Below are 17292 nucleotides of genomic sequence, written 5' to 3'. Positions count from 1 at the left end.
ATGTAGGCTATGAACTTTTGTCATTAATTTAATGTATTTTTGGCTCGAGCCATGAATGTTGATTCAATTTATGGCTTGAGTTTCCTCCAGCTTAGATGTCTAAGCTCTTCCGTCAGAAGTATAGCTGAGGATCCTCACCTTCTAATCAATACGTTTACGTCCGATATGCAGTTGTAAATCGGTTTATTTACAATATGTCTTTTTGTAGGTTAGAAAACTTACGTCTGTTAACATCTGATTGCTGAAAGCAATCAATTATTTTTCTTCCAGCCATTATGTGACATTCTTACCCTTGTTGTTCATCCCGAAATATCCCCAATATTAGGCCCTTCTTCCACCAAGAGACCGTGTTAATCTTCCTTGCGGTAATCCCATTAGTCTAACGAGTCTCTGGGAGCCTTCCATTCCAGGTCTGTTAAAATTATTGATTTTCCAATTTTGAGACAATACTTACCAGTAAATTCTGTCCGCATATTTGTATTCCGTGAACAAGTAATCTGTATGGTTTCCACGGAGTAAGGAATAATTTCTGAACAGAGTCTTGTAAACTAATTTTTATTTAGGATGAAAGACCTAATTTTGAAAAGACTCAGAGGAAAATAGATTTTATCCCCACTCTATTTTTACCCAGAAATTTAACTTTTTCATCATGAAATTCTTGACTGATCAGATCCAGAAGTAACTTCAGCTCCTTGATACGAAGAGTTTTAGGGTGAATGTATTTGAACAGCCCTATCTGCCGAAAAGTGGGTTGATTAGTTTTAATTATTTTATTCTGAAGTCTAAAAGAAAAGAATGACTTAGAAATATTGCTTAGCGCTTATAGTATACTTAGATGAAATCAAAAGATTTTTTTTTTCACCTCAATCAAGTTATTTAGTATCATTTTTTTTGAATGATTTTTCTAAGGAAAACTCTAGTAATGTAAAGAAAAAGTCAGGGAAAGTCTCTGATTTTTATACTAAAAACAGTTACTAAGGGTATTTCATATGACTAATAGAGTTGCTAGATTTTAAATGACTAGTAGTATTAGTCAGTTGAATTGCCGGAAGTGAGAAATGAGTAAAATATAGGAGCTTCATCAGGCTGTATGCTTTTGTTCGGAACGTAGAAATCAGTTTTTGAGGAACAGCTAATTAAATGCTCAAAACGTTTTATCAGTACCAATTATTGGTGAGAACTAGTGTTGGTCAGTGCGCTTATCTCTAGTATGAAGAAGAGCTAGTGATAAGTTATTGCATAATTCAACCAATATCACCCATTTCTTTAATTTTACGGTCGGATTTTAACATGCGGTCCTCTCCTCCCTCGTTCAAGCGTTTTTTCTACAGGTAGACATGCACTGTTGTGTGAGTCAGTTCAAGGATAATAATCAGACCTATGATTTGTAAAATCATGGCCCTCCTCTCCTTTTTTGCTCTTTTCTTCATGTCTGGGTTGTCAAATTTTTCAACTATTGTCCACGTTTCAATCATAGATTTTACACATACCTAAGTACTCTGTTCTGTATCTTGATGGTGAAATCATAAAAACGTGTTTCTCTGTAAGCAGTGTGGGAAATTACTTATCACATTTTATTTATACTTACCTTAAGTATGCACGTTTTGTGAAAAACAGTGTTGCCATGCTATTGAGTCACACAACTTTTCATAGTCATACACACTTGCTTGAATTTTAGTTTTTGGTGAATCAACTTCAAAACTCAATCATACACTTTCAGGCATTGATCTAATTCCTGTCAATCAAATTTTTTTGAAACTAACTCAAATTGATCTCATAAGTAACAGGGTTTCCACTGTCAGGGGAAACCGGGAAATGTCAGGGAATTTTAAAAAGTCAGGGAAAACCAGGAAATGTCAGAAAAAATGACGAAAATGTCAGGGAAAATTCGTTTAATCTCCTTCATTTGATTTCTAGTATGGGTTTGATGTTTCGAACAACAAATTTTCCCTAAAAACTATTTTCAATTATGCCCTCTTAACCATCCGTCACATCTTCAATTGTCAGGAAATTTTACCAAAATGTGTCATGGAAATCAGGGAATTTCATTCTGTAAATTCTGTGGCATCCCTGAATTAAGTCGTCATTTATTAATGTGGTACATAAGTACTTAGATATATAGGACTACTTACCTTATATTCACTTTAAACACCAGAAACTTGAAAACAGCTGGTTGAGCACAGTCAGTGATTTGAAATTTAGAAATTTATATCCCTAAATCAATGAATTTTTTGGCATATTTAGAAATGGAGGAATTTTTCGAAAAATTCAAGGGACTTTTTTCGTCAAGAAAAAGCAGACATTGAATGGCTCTGTTTTCAATTTCCATTGCTGCTTGAAAGAAAATGTGTCGATATCAGTTAGTAATTTTTTTGCAAACGTTTGGAACACATCATTTTCCGTTGAAAAATAGAACGATTACCTACATCATTTGACACACCTATTTAATTTTCTGAGTACAGGTAGGTATAAAAAACAAAGGCATACCTAATTTTAATTCAAAGCCTTTTAAGCGTGCCAGTAGGGCTTGCTTTTTTTTTTTCATTGGAAATGGCTCATTGGCATTTTGTCCTTCAAAAAAGCGGTACAATTTTAACAAGTCGCAATGTGATTTTAATTTTATAAATTTGAATGCAAAGCCAATCAGAGCTTTTTCTCGGTGTTCTGTGCAAATCGTCAGATTTTGAAGACCCACCAGGTTTTGGAAGGGATAGAGAAAGAGCATCTTTAAAAAGATGCCTGAATTTTTCAGCATTTTCCGGAAAACTGATAAAAATATTAATTTCATACTTAAATTGCACCGCCTCATATTTTCTCATTCTCTTTGTTAAAATTTTCCAACGCACACGTGAATTTGTGAAAGCATTTCGTGAAAAATCAATCAGATTAGAGTTGGCTATTCACTAATTAAGAGTTAAAAACTCTACAGAGCATCATGAAATACACGAACATTAACCACATGAACTTTATCGACTATTTTGATACTTCTCAGTCGAAAAACCCGAAAAGAACTCAGTATTGTAAATACTCCTAGGTAGAACAATCGGACCACGTTGTGCATTAAGGAACCACTCTGGCTTATCTATAAAAGTACCCATCTGCACAGGAAAACTAATGTCGCATGTATTATTGTTTCTAGGCAAGCTAAGTACGAATAGTAGTTCATTGTTGCAAAACGTGGTTTAATTGACCATCTGCCTGGTCATTTGGCGAAATTGCCGATTCGACTTTTGTTCTGCGATGGATACGTCGAATACCGGTGTACTCAATCCCACGATAAAATGTCAATTTTCTGACCACATTTTGCCATCAGGAACTACAATTTTTAGCCCATCCGTAGAAAGACTCATGTGCATAGAGAAACCAATGGTACATACGTCGTTTCTTAACTGAGCCAGATATTGTAGTTCCACAGTACCAAACGCAGTTCAGTTACTGACTATCTGCCTGGACGTTGGGCAGAATGGCTGATCTGGCTGATATTTTGTGATGAATACGACGCGTCATAAGACTGCGTGATCACGTGATTTAAGTATCTGTTTCTTTTTTGCAAAATCTTGGGATTTTTGAGGGAGGCATTCGAGCTGATTTCGGGACATTTGGGGGATAGATACTTAATCAAATCCAGGAGTTCACGGATTTTCGTATTTGGTGATTTTTATTTATATCACCAGCGGAGAGTGTCCCCTAGCAACTTCTATAGGTCGAGGAATCGAGAGTATTTCAAATTGCAAAATATGGTTCAATGAGACTAGTTTTGCAATCAGAAGCTGCTATTTCTACATCATCAGTAACAACACTTTTGTGCGTAGGGAAAGTAATGGCACATAATTCCTTTCTGAACTGAGCCAGAAATTGTAGTTCTTAATTGCAAAATGTAATCCAATTGACGAGCTGTTGGCTGTTATTTCGCAGCAAGTCCTATAGGCAGAGAAAGAGAAAGTGTTTCAAACTGTAAAATATAGTTCAATTGGACTACGTTTTGCAATCAGAAACTACAATTTCTACATCATCGGCAAAAACACTTCTGTGCGTAGGGAAACTAATAGTACATACTTTCTTTCTGAACTGAGCCAGAAATTGTAGTTCTTAATTGCAAAATACTGTCCAATTGACTATAAGTGTGACTGTTATTTCGCAGCAACTCCTATAAGCAGAGAAAGAGAGAGTATTTGAAACTGCAAAATATAGTTCAACTGGACTACATTTTGCGATTAGGAACTACAAATAATACATCATCCATAGAAACACTTGTGTCCAGGGAAACTAATAGCATATACGTTCTTTCTGAAGTGAGCCAGAAATTGTAAAGTTCAAAATTGCTTAATGTAAGTAGTCCAATTGACTATTTGTTCGGTTGATTTGGCTGTTATATCGGTGCGGATGCGCGGAATGGCGATGTGATCCCGCGGTTTAAATGTCAATTCCTAATTTGCAAGATCCTGGGATTTTTGGGGGGACACTCAAGTAAGTAAGTAATGGAGATGTTGCATGTGTGAGGAATTTGCGATTTGACTGATGATTCTTCTGTAAAAGTTGGCGAGAAACACGATGGTGCCACTGGTTTTCTCTGAAATCATCTCCCAAGCTCAAAAAAAGCTCTCTAAGTGAGGCCAAAATGGAGGGGATATCCCACCCTACCCTGAGAGTCCACCTCTACATCTAGACAAACTCTCCATGCAAAGATAGGGAGCAAATACATTGACAGGGCTGCCACTTTATTTGGGGACTCCAAAACTGAAAACACGGCAACCCTGCTAATGTATTTACTCCCTATCTTTGCATGGACAGTTTGTTTTGATGTAGAGGTGGACTCTCAGGGTAGGGTGGGATATCCCCTCCATTTTGGCCTCACTTTGAGAGCTTTTTTTGAGCTTGGGAGATGATTTCAGAGAGAACCAGCGGCACCATCGTGTTTATCGCAAACTTTTACACAAGAATCATTGGTCAAATCGCAAATCCCTCGCACATGCAACATCTCTATTTAAGGAATTTCTGGATTTTCGCGAAATTTAGCGATTGAGAATGCCCTCCCAGCAACTCCTTGAGGAAGCGGAAGGAGGTCCCGGAGATCCGGGAACCGTGGAGAAATCTCCAGGCCGTCTGGGGACGGCATCGACAACCGGGGGGGAGGGGGGCTCCCTTTTAACCGGGAGTCGCGCGAGGCGGGGGGAGGGGGGGGAGCGAAGAAAATTTAATGTTTTTTTAGTGTGTGCACTAAAGGTTATCTGAGCGTAAATGTTTTTAAGCGTTTTCATCTCGGGTTTTTTAATGCCTCCGCGTAGTCGTGGCTCCTCCGACGTGAGAGCGTATCTCGGTCCCCGAATGAGCCCCAGAAAGCACGGATTGGTATGTGAGATAGGGCTCAGGCGGAAATAGAGTTACGCCTTTTCGTCGGAGGAGCGACGAATTGAGTCGGGTCCGTACTCGCATTTTAACGAGTGCCGCGTGCGCTGCCGGATCGCACGCCCGAGTCGTAGTTCTCGCTTCCCCGCGGAAGAACGCAGTGCTGCCATTTTATTTGGATGTGTTTCTATCAATGGAACTAAGCGCCAATTTGAGTTCCTTTTGAGGAATTTAGAATCCCGGATAGCGCGTTCTGTCAAACGGACCTAAGCGCCATGGAAAAGCATTGCGAGTATAGGACGGAATAAGCCGGACGCCCGATTCCGCCAAGTCCCCCTCTATCTTCCTCACCCTATGGCGCTTAGGTCCGTTTGATAGAAATACGTCCATTTTATCGAAAGATTCCGAAATAATTCAGATTTCCGGAAACATATTCCGAGTCGCCAAAGTTCCAAGAAAAATTCCGGGGAAGAAATTTTTCGAAAGATTCCGAAATAATTCCGATATCCGGAAACATATTCCGATTTGTCTAAGTTCCGAGAAAAATTTAGATTACTTAGAAAATTCCGGGGGAAAAATTCCGAGATACGCCCGGATTTAGTTCCGAAAATCGTCAAATTTGATCAAGAAGTTCTTGAATTTTTCCGAACAAATGGTCAAACCGGCGAAAAACAGCAAATTTCGAGAACATTCCGAAAATAGCTGAAAATTCCGGGAGAAGTTTGATTATTTCAAAAGTTCCGAATTTCGGAATTAGTTCCGGGAAATGGAAGCACTGAAGAAGCGTAACTCCTTATCAATGTTTCCGAATTTCCCCGCGCAATTCGCGCTTTGACCGGGAGAATTTTAAGGATTTCCAATTGAAAATTCTCGGATTTTAATTAAATTTTCGAATCCATTTTGCAACCTCGGGATAGAGTTACGTTTCTTCGTCCAGGAAACGACGAAATGTCCGTGTTCCCAACTTGAGTAGAGTGAGTGTTGCCATTTGTATGCCGCTTTTTGATTGGTCGCGCGGAATAAGCCCTGTTGCTCTTACGGTCTCGGGTAAACAAACATGATGACCTCTTTGCACTTCTGCTGAACTCCTTTCGGAAAGAACTTACAGGGTGTCAATAGCTCCGGAAAACCTGAAAATCAGGGGAATAATAGGGAGATCCACGAAAAAGACAGGAAATTGGTAAAATATTGAAACTTGAAATCTTGAAAGAACATTAGTGTTGTCCACACAATCTAATTGAACCTCTGTCTCGCTTGGGGCTCAAGTATTCTCTGTGCTGAAACTTGTCGATGCAACACGGAACGATTTGCCGTTTCCGTAATCGCAATTTTCCCCGCCTTTTGGGATTTTAAGCTTTTTCTCCCTGACTTTTCCTAGATTTTCCAGGTTTCCCTCGAGTGTGGCCTCTCGGCACGGCTGCGGTAAGGGCAAAATTCATTGTTTTTAGGTAAGGATAAAATTTATTGTTTTTGTCCCCACCGCAGGTCGTACCCAAAGTGCTAAAGCTAAGGGAAACGAAACTTGTAACAGCTATGTTCTTTAAAATTAATCATGATATACACAAACCGATCATGATATAAATTCGTCAAGTGAGTTTTGAAAGTAAACAATGGTTATGAACATATAAAACTTTATTTTCCTCGAATTTCCTTTTCCTCCGATTTCCTTGAAATCCTAGTTCTCGTTCAAGGCCTAAGCCAGGGGCAAAAAGTTTTAAATAAGTGAAAAGCCATTTGAACCAACCCGATATCCTCACCTTCCGGCCAAAGTATCACAAGCGGCATGCGACGTTTCAAAATTTCCGCCGCCAAGACATATTTATTGTTCAACGAAGCTGTCAGAAAATTTCACTGAAATATCTTTGTGCTGGCTGTAAAATTCAGTGAAATTTTCAAACAGATTCAACCAACACTTTCTCTGTAAAAAAAGAAAATGGCGGCAGAAATTTTGAAACGTTACTTCGGCCGGAAGGTGACGTTACTCGATCTCGAAAATGGACCTTTTGCCGTCGGAAAATGCCCCCCGCGACCTACCCGATCGAGCCGCTGTGAACTAAAAGTGAGTAATAAACGAAAAAAGAAGGATGAATAACGGAAAAACGAAAAAAAAGCAGCCGTTTCGTCCGACACGAATCCCATCGCATCGGCGAGACTCTAGTGCCGGTGAAAATACATCGAGCACACGCAAACCGCGCTGCAATGATCGCGAAGTGTGAGCGATTTGCATTGTTCAATGCCCACCGCGGCGCACAGTGGATCGAGTCAATAGGAGAGGTCGGACAAAATTTGGGAAGTTCAAGCGCTTATAAGTACAAGGTTGCCACAGAATTTAGAAAATGAAATTCCCTGATTTCCCTGACTCATTTTTGTGAATTTCCCTGACAATTGAAGATTGTGACGGATGGTTAAGAAGGCATAATTGGACTGAGTTAAGCAGAAAGGAACCAACCCACATTTTGGAAAAAATGGAGCCGTGAGTGGTTTTGAACTCAACCACTGCTCTACTATCTATCGCCAAAAATTCAAAGTTTTTGTTGGAGCAAATTTTGCAGAAATTGAACTTGAAGTTTATCTTTTACATTGAGTCTTATGCAGGAGCTAAACTTTAAGCCTCTTTTTCTCGGTTCGATCCCGATGTGGCTTGGTTCCTTTCTGTTTAACTCGGTCCAATTAAAAATAGTTTTCAGGAAAAATTTCATGTTCAAAATCTCAAACCCATTCTAGAAAGCAAATGGAGGTGTTTTAACAAATTTTCCCCGAAATTTCCCGGTTTTCCCATGACTTTTAGAAATTCCCTGACATTTCCCGGTTTTCCCTGATAGTGGCAACCCTGTTACTTAAGAGATCAATTTGAGTAAGTTTCAAAAAAATTTGATTGACAGGAATTAGATCAATGCCCTAAAGTGTATGATTTGAGTTTTGAAGTTGATTCACCAAAAACTAAAATCCAAAGCAAGTGGGTATGACCACAAAAAGTTGTGTGACTCAATAGCATGGCAACACTGTTTTTTACAAAACGTGCATACTTACACTGGGAAAAAAAGAATCTTAAATTTGCCGCCAAGAAGTATTTCTTCTTAAATCAAGACTTTTTCTGGTTAATATAAGCTACTTTTTGGCTTAACCCAAGCATTATTTTGCTTGTATCAAGAGAAAGTCAGCTTAAAGCAAGAAAAAAAATTCTTGGCGGCAAATTCAAGAATCATCATGCTTGATCCAAGCTACTTTTTTTTCAGTGTAAGGTATAAACAAAACGTTATAAGTAATTTCCCACATTACTTACAGAGAAACACGTTTTCATGATTTCACCATCAAGATGCAGAACAGAGTATGTAAAAAATCTGTGATTGAAACGTGGGCAATAGTTGAAAAATTTGACAACCCAGACATTCCCGGTTTTCCCTGATTGTGGCAACCCTGGAGTAACTCCGTTTATACAAAATTTTAAGGTTCTATGGTTTTCTCGTAAGATTTCTTGCTGTACTGCCGTGATAGCGAAGAGAGCCGTAAGTGCAAAAATGAAGTTTTGAGAAAACGGGCTCAGAAGCTTCTGACAAGATCATTTTATTGAAAGAAGCCTCCGTTCTTTGTCAAATTGCCACTAATCGTCCTGAAGACTCCTAAAAATCGTATGGATGATTCAAAATCGACTGATTTTATTTCTATTACATAAAAAGGGTATTTTTCATTTTCATGCTAGGTTATTGTTAGGCAAGACAGCCGTAAGTGCTATCTTCTGCATGCTTTCGTGGTTGCGTTTTGGACGCACAACAAACACATTTGCAGGTTAGAAATTGGCAGAGGAGGGTGGCACTTTACTGGAAAGCACTGTTTTTATTGGCTCTCATGCATCTACGGCTGTCTTGAAAAAAAACTGTGTCATTTTTTGTGCGCTCTTACGGCTTTTACATACGTCTCGTTTTCATTAAATTAGGATGAATTTTGCTGTTTTAGCTGTGTCAGTAATTTCATCTAAAAGAGTTTAGACGAATTTTGAAGAAAACTCGATTTCGAAAATTTTGCACTTTCGGTTCTCTTCGCTATCACGGCAGTGTAGGCACTCCTTAAAGTTTAAAGCGTGACGAAATTAACATCAAAATTTGCAGTTTTAGTCCAAAATTTCTTGTCCGACATCTCTCATTGACTCGATCCATTGTGCGGCGCGGGCCTCCGCTAATTGCGAGACGAGCGTCTGACAGACGCGTCTCGTCTGCGAAATTTTTCCGCCTGGAGTCGCCACCTCCGCTCGTTTTGCAACTTGGAAAGTTGCGAAAAGCGCACCATCATCGAGAAAATCGCAAAATAAGCTCACATCAACACAGTGGAACAATGCCGGCTCGCGCACCCCCCGCCGGATGTATGAGCAAAATTGCGGAGGGGGGGGGGGGGCAGGGTTGGTTCAAATAACTTTTCATTTTTTTTTTAGACTTACCGTAGACCCTGAACGAGAACTCAAATTTAAGGGAAATAAAGTTTTTAAGGTTCATAACCGCTGTTTACTTTCAAAATTCACTAGATTACCGTGCTAAGTAAGAACGCCATAAATCCATCAAGATTTTTCCTCGTTTTTTGGAACTTAACACTTTACAAACATAAAACTTGTTGTACCCATGCACCTCAAATTTTCACGTTACGTTCTTGATAGTATTTGCGAAAGAATTATTTGAACGAGTTATTATATTGAAAAGTTATTTGAACCAACCCGGTAGGGTACAATTTTATATGACAGAGATGCAAAATTCCACGAATCTTTATACAATTAAATTTCGTGCATTTTTTTAAAAAAAATTGCAATGGATTCGATGGTGATGCCATGAAATAAATACACCCTAAAAAAAGGTTCAGACATCTAATATAAAAAAGAGAGAGTAAAATCGAGTGTTAACACAGCCGAAGATAGGAGAGACGTATTCCGGCCTCGTTTAAATTTTTCCCCCGAATCTGATTGTGAGCGATTCCTCATTGGCAGTATAGAGCGGAGCATTGCAAGTTCACGCTTTCCGCCGAAGCGCCTTCAATTTTGCAGACTGCAACACGGACATCCATCAAGTACGAATAGTTGTATCTCTGCGCCGTCATCAAAGCGCGCCCATTCCCTCGCTCTATTTCCATGTCGTGTTGGTTCCGTTTGTCTTGATATTTTGTAGTGGCTCTTGCAGGGCTACGTGAGCGAAGTGATGTAATGGGGCCTCGTTTTTTGACTTTTCTCCCGAATTTGAGTGACATCTCATCTGATTGGCAGCACAGAGCGCTAGAGCGCAGTGGAGCATTGCGAGCTCACGCTTTCCGCCGAAGCGCCTTCAATTTTGCAGACTGCAACACGGACATCCATCAAGTACGAATAGTTGTATCTCTGCGCCGTTATCAACGCCTTCTATTCCCATGTTATGTTGGTCCCGTCGCGTCGCCGTCGCGGTCTTGTTTGTAGTGATGTCTCAAGGGTTGAAAAAAAATGAAAAAAGTAAGTTTGCAGGCGAATCTTTCCAACGTTTCAAATAATTGAGCCTCATTGGCTCTCTTATTTTCTTCCGAAGAAGCTCCTGGATGGATTTTTTTTTTTTTTATAGAGTCAACGTAATACCCTCGTCGGATTTGCAACAATATTTTGAGCATTATTCGAGCTCGGTACAGTCAATGCGATTCAGTGACCTCAAATCAAATTTATTTCAAACGTGCTTTTTGCGATTTTTCGGCCTTTTTCTGATATTTTTCAAGCCGAGGCTTTCTGCAAAATGGGAGGGGGGGGGAGGTGACACGTTGCCGCGATTTCACCGAAATTAGCTTTGGGCGCCATTAGAATTTTTCTTGAAAACTTAGAAACTTTCACGATATAACACGCTCCGAACTTTTTAAGGTTTTCATGACTTCGAAATATTTTTACGATCGACAGCAAGTTTGCAACAACCAGGGAAAATGAGGAAAGTGTCAGGGAAAAATTGTTCATTCACCTCTATTTGCTTTTTAGAATGGGTTTGACGTTTTACACAACAAAGTTTGTCTGAAAGCTGTTGCATGCATATTATGCATTTTTAATCATTTGACATATGTTCAATTGTCCGGGAATTTTACTCAAATGTGTCAGGAAAATCAGGGAAATGCCAGGCAACTTCATTTGCTAAATTTTGTGGCAATCCTAGATCGGGCAAAACCAAAAGCTTTCCATTTTTTTCCGTGTCGTCAGTTGCGGAAAAAAGGAGCGAAAATGTGAAAGTAGGTAACTAGAACCGCAATCGATTTTTCCACCGACTCGAAAATTCACTTCCACAATGCGTGCTACCTTATTAAAATTCGAATTTCTCGTTGCTCACTATCAACAAATTGAAAATTTCAATTCAATGCGTAAGTGAGTTAGTTGCCTTTTTCCTTGTTCGTCAATGGATACGTTTCATACGTCGAATACCCTCCTGCCTGAGACAAGTAGCGTGCGAAAATAAATAATTAAGAGTGCTTTCCGATGCAAGATTTTTCTCCGTGTGCTTCAGTGTCGTGGCGTGCTTTGCGATATATCGATTGATTAGTCATTTAAACCTATGGAAAAAGATCGATAAACAGGGTGTCCGCAACGAACCCCTTAATAATCGATTCTTTACCATAGCTTCAAATGGGGAAATATCGATAATCTATCATTCGCGCCACGCCACTGGTGTGCTAAGTTCCTCTTGGAAAGTCAAGAAGCACCGGATAAGACCTAGTCGGAAGCTCAACCAAGCAGAAACCAGATGCCATCACCTGATTCAGAAGTCTTCTTATTGGTCGAGGTTCTCTCAGATTATTCTGTTCCAAATCTGTTAGGATTGTTCCTTATCCAGTGTAATTTCTGCCCAATAAGTGGATCGCGTTAGGCAGAAAGGAACCAAGCCACTTTAGCCATCGCCAAAAGCTGGGCAATTCAAAAATTCAAAAATTCGCCTGCAATTTTACTTTTTTCATTTTTTTCCAACCCTTGAGACATCACTACAAACAAGACCGCGACGGGACCAACATAACATGGAAAAAGAGGGCTTTGATAACGGCGCAGACATACAACTATTCGTACTTGATGGATGTCCGTGTTGCAGTCTGCAAAATTGAAGGCGCTTCGGCGGAAAGCGTGAACTCGCAATGCTCCACTGCGCTCTAGCGCTCTATGCTGCCAATGATATGAGATGTCACTCAAATTCGGGAGAAAAGTTGAAAAACGAGGCCCCATTACATCTCCCTTTGCTCATGTAGCCCTTCAAGAGCCATTTCAAAATATCAAGACAAACGAAACCAACACGACATGGAAATAGAGCGAGGAAATGGGCGCGCTTTGATGACGGCGCAGAGATACAACTATTCGTACTTGATGGATGTCCGTGTTGCATTCTTCAAAATTGAAGGCGCTACAGCCGAAAGCGTGAACTCGCAATGCTCCACTGCGCTCTAGCGCTCTACGCTGTCCATCTCGGACTTTTCCGACGCACTCATAGTGATTTTTGAGCCATTTTCATTCACGAGATTCAACTTTCATTTCGCTGCGGCTCAAGTTTGCAACAGGCCCATCGCAAAATGGACGTATTTCTATCAAACGGAACTATGTGCATTATGACGTGAGCCCTGTCATGCACATATTCTTGTGTGCTGATTACACGCTCAAATTTCCATCAATTTCCGATCAAATGGTGACTGGTGCGCACCATCTACAATCAAATTTCTGCGGCCTGCAAAAATTTGATGGTAGATGATGGAGCTGTGGGGCTCATCCTTCATCTGATATCCACACAACCGTGCTTATTTCACGCTAATTTCAATCAACCCGCTGTTTTAATTAATTTTACTCATCAATCTAGATAACTCTCGACCGCCATCTTGGTCATCATTTTGATCGGAATTTGACGGAAATTTGAGCGTGTAACCAGGCCATTGTGGGTCTCAGGGCTCATGTCTCGATGCACATAGTTCCGTTCGACAAAAACACGTCCAAATGTAGTTCAATTTATTTGCGTTGGACGCGCTCAATTTTGATGGTATGGCCCTTTTGAGGATGCGGTGCGGAGGCGCGGAAGGCGTATGTGCGTATTCCTTGGGTTAAAACAAAGGGTAGAAAGGGGGTGTAACGGTCAGCGTGCGGGCCCCGGAGAGCGAGGAACGGGGCACGGGGATGTGTTGGAGCGCGGTGCGGGAGAGGTGAATGTGAGTCATTCCTCATTCGTCGGCCGCGGTCGCGGCGAGGTGCGTTTGTTTACACTGTTGATTGAGCCGGCCCGCCGGCCTCGACCCTCAAGTCCCGCCAAGTTGCCAATCCTCGCATAAATGTCGCCTTCGTCTAGAGTCCCTTTATACTGAGAGTCAAGACGATTCGGCTCATGGATGTCACAAACGGGAATAAAGATCACACAAATTGAACGTTTTTCGTAATCTTTGATCGGCCCATTCTCAAATGCCTTTCTCCGTTCCTCCTCTCATTCCGTTTGTTCCTTGCCGAACCCGTAATTCCCTGGTCCATTCCAGATTATAATTTTTGCCATCGGTGAAAATGTAATCTTTATTACCGTTTGTGACACTGTGGAGGCCTAAAATACGGGAACCAATCAGAAATGGATTCAAATTGTCTTGACTCTCAGTATAAAGGGACTCTACTCTAGACTAGAGTCCCTTTATACTGAGAGTCTGGACAATGCGAATCCATTTCCGATTGGCTAACCGGATTTTAGGCCTTCGCAGTGTCACAAACGGGAATAAAGATTACATTTTCACCAATTGCAAAGATTATAATCCGGAATGGACCGAGGAATTTCGGGTTCGACAAGGAACAAACGGAATGAGAGAAGGAACGGAGAAAGGAATTTGAGAATGGGTCGATCAAAGATTACGAAAAACGTTCAATTTGTGTGATCTTTATTCCCGTTTGTGACATCCATGAGCCGAATTGTCTTGACTCTCAGTATAAAAGGACTCTACTCTAGACAAGGTACGAATTCCCCGTAACCAATGTGAAATAAGAACGTTAATATCTTCGTTAAGAGTTGGTTTCAATAATTTTCGTTGTGTGAATCGTGCTCTACGTGAAATTCTGCATAAGAAACATGTAGGTATCAGATTGCTTAAGGTGATTCGATGGACGCCATATTTTGTGTCAGAACGGCATGCGATTTATCGCATCAATTGGTTCCATTTTTTCAGCTACTCGTCATTTTTCTCCAATTTTGAGATCGCAATTCTGTTGTCAGGAGACTATAGCACTCACTTACCAATTTTAACAAAGAAATTCAACGTAATAATGGCGTGGATTTTTTAGAGAGAAAATATCGCATTTGAGTGCAGTTTCGATATCAGTATCGAATGCAATGTTTTCTCTCCAAAAAAACCGCGCCTTTATTACGTTGAATTTCTTTGTTAACATTGGTAAGTGAGTGCTTTAGTCTCCTGACAACAGAATTGCGATCTCAAAATTGGAGAAAAATGACGAGTAGCTGAAAAAAGGAACCAATTGATGCGATATATGCCGTTCTGACAAAAAATATGGCGTCCATTGAATCACCTTAAGTGATACTCTCTTCGTAGTCCAACTTAAAAGAAGCAGTTCAGATGTTAATCTATCTAATGTCAGTTCAATCCACATGTAGCGAGCATTAGTGGCTTTATGCACGAATGTTTCGCCTTCAGTTGACGAGGTATACCACACGCGCTCTTACGAGTTCGAACAGTGGTATCACTTCACCTTTGATGCATTTGGCGCAATGCGAGAAGTATTCATGCAGTCTTGTAGGCGCTTATTTGGGCTCTACGCCGACTACACTATTCCATCGAATCACCTTAAGCAATCTGATACCTACATGTTCCTTATGTAGAATTTCACGTAGAGCACGATTCACACAACGAAAATTACTGAAACCAACTCCTAACTTAGATATTAACGTTCTTATTTCACATTGGCTCCGGGGAATTCGAAGTACTCGCTCACAAGAAACTCAAAGCTCTACGTGAGTCAAATCGCGCACTACAACGGTTGCAGCAAGCTTCTCAATGGAGCAATATACATTTCCCACCATGGGTTGTTCAAACTATGAGCAATTTACCATAGCTGAGCGAAAGCGTCAAGATTGCGGTTGCTAGATTTTTGTTTTATCGCGGAGACATTCATGATAACGTTTAGCGCACGATGTGAATCACGTAGAGCATTGAGTTTTTATCAGCGGGTGGTTTGATTTCACGCACCAAGAATCATTAAATATCTTCGGAAGGAGTTATTTCGGTAATTTTCGTTGTGCGCATCGTGTTTTACGTGAAATTTCGGCGAAGACACATGTATCAGAACGCTGAAATTCGTAGCTTGTCTAGTGGTCCATTTGAAGTACTCGCTCACAAGAAACTCAAACCTCTACGTTGGTCAAATCGCGCACTAAAACGGTTTCAGCAAGGTTCTCAATCGAGCAATGTTCATTTCCCACCATGTGTTGTTCAAACTATGAGCAATTTGCCATAGCTGAGCAAAAGCGTCAAGATTGAGGTTGCCACATTTTTTTATATCGCAGATACTATCATAATAATGTTTAGCGCGCGATGTGAATCACGTAGAGCATTGAGTTTTTCATGAGCGGGTGGGTTGAGTTCACGCTGCAAGAATCATTGAATATCTTCCTAAGGAGTTTAGTTCGGTAATTTTTGTTGCGCAAATCGTGTTTTGCGTGAAATTTTGATTATGAAACATGTATCAGAAATCTGAAATTCATACTTTGTTCAGTGGTCCATTACTGGCTCAACCATAAAAACACGTATCTAGTAGATAGAAAGTAACGCATGGTGTCCAGGACCGGGATCAACCAAGAAAAAGAGGGATTCATCAGGGGCGAATGCCAAATTGCAGGGAAAATCAGTGAATTTGTTCCAGAAACCGAGAATCTCTCCTCTATTTTCCAGTTCATAATTGATGCGACTTAGTTCGTTTCTGATAAACCCGGTCCCAGTCTTCTTTCTCAAATCAATCGGATTTTCAGGGTTGCCATAGTCAGGGTATACCGGGGAAGGTCAGGGAATTTTAAAAAGTCAGGAAAAATGACGGAAATGTCAGGGAAAAATCGCCAGATCACCTTTATATGCTCTTTCGAGTGGATTTTACGTTTCGAACAACAAATTTTGCCTGAATACTATTCCTAACTATGTCATTTTAACAATCTGCCATTTGCTCAATCATCAGGGAAATTCACCAAACTGTATCAGGGAAATCAGGGAAATGTCAGGGAATTTCATTATCCAAATTCCGTGGCAACCTTGGTTAATCTCTTCTTTTACCGCTGAGAGACCATTTTTGTTTTCAAAATTTGCGAAAATTCTAAGTACTGATTATTATTAAGATTTATGTCATTGCACCTGAGCTGCCATTATTGACATCTTTAATGACGTAGTTGAATCTTCAAATCACCGTAATAATATTGAAGCTTTCATTGACCAGATAATGTAAATATCAAGAACATTTTTGGAATTAAATTAGAGGTATTTTTTAGTTAAAGGGGGTAAAAGTAAGACCTCCACTGCTGCCAAGATAGTGCAACGTAATTCTCTAGTTGCAAGTAACTTATCCGACAGCTCGGCTATGAATCTTTCCCTGAATCATGCTACTTCCTAGGAAAGCATGTCACTGGATGTTCTACACGTCAGGAAAACGGGGAATTGTCAGGAATTTTATCAGGTTAAGGAAGCGGGGCATTTTATTAAAAAGGTTAAACGTTTGGAAAATCCTGAAATTTAAAAACTTGAAAACATCCTCGCTGTCCATGCAATCGAGCTAAGTCACATTTTAGCTCTAGTTCAATGCGCAGAGTTACACTCTGATGTAAAGTCGCATCAATATCCGGCAGTTTCGTGCCCTTAACGTAACAGATTACAAGTTCAGAGTGCCTTTAACTTGATTACGTCATAACTTCGTCAATAACTTAATTTTGAGTTTTCGTGGTCGCAAGTTCCTCTTCCCCTGGCCGATCACAA

The 17292-nt window shown here is 40.2% G+C and overlaps 1 protein-coding gene across 1 annotated transcript in view; it reads left to right on the top strand.

Annotated features, from left to right (window-relative positions):
• Positions 1-17292, top strand: part of LOC109033346 (GPN-loop GTPase 2) — a 50137-nt gene that overhangs the window by 10258 nt on the left and 22587 nt on the right. The window lies entirely within an intron of this gene.

Source organism: Bemisia tabaci, chromosome 9 (genome assembly GCF_918797505.1).
Source record: "Bemisia tabaci chromosome 9, PGI_BMITA_v3".
NCBI classification, from domain to species: domain Eukaryota; kingdom Metazoa; phylum Arthropoda; class Insecta; order Hemiptera; family Aleyrodidae; genus Bemisia; species Bemisia tabaci.
This window is presented reverse-complemented; position numbering and strand designations above follow the sequence as displayed.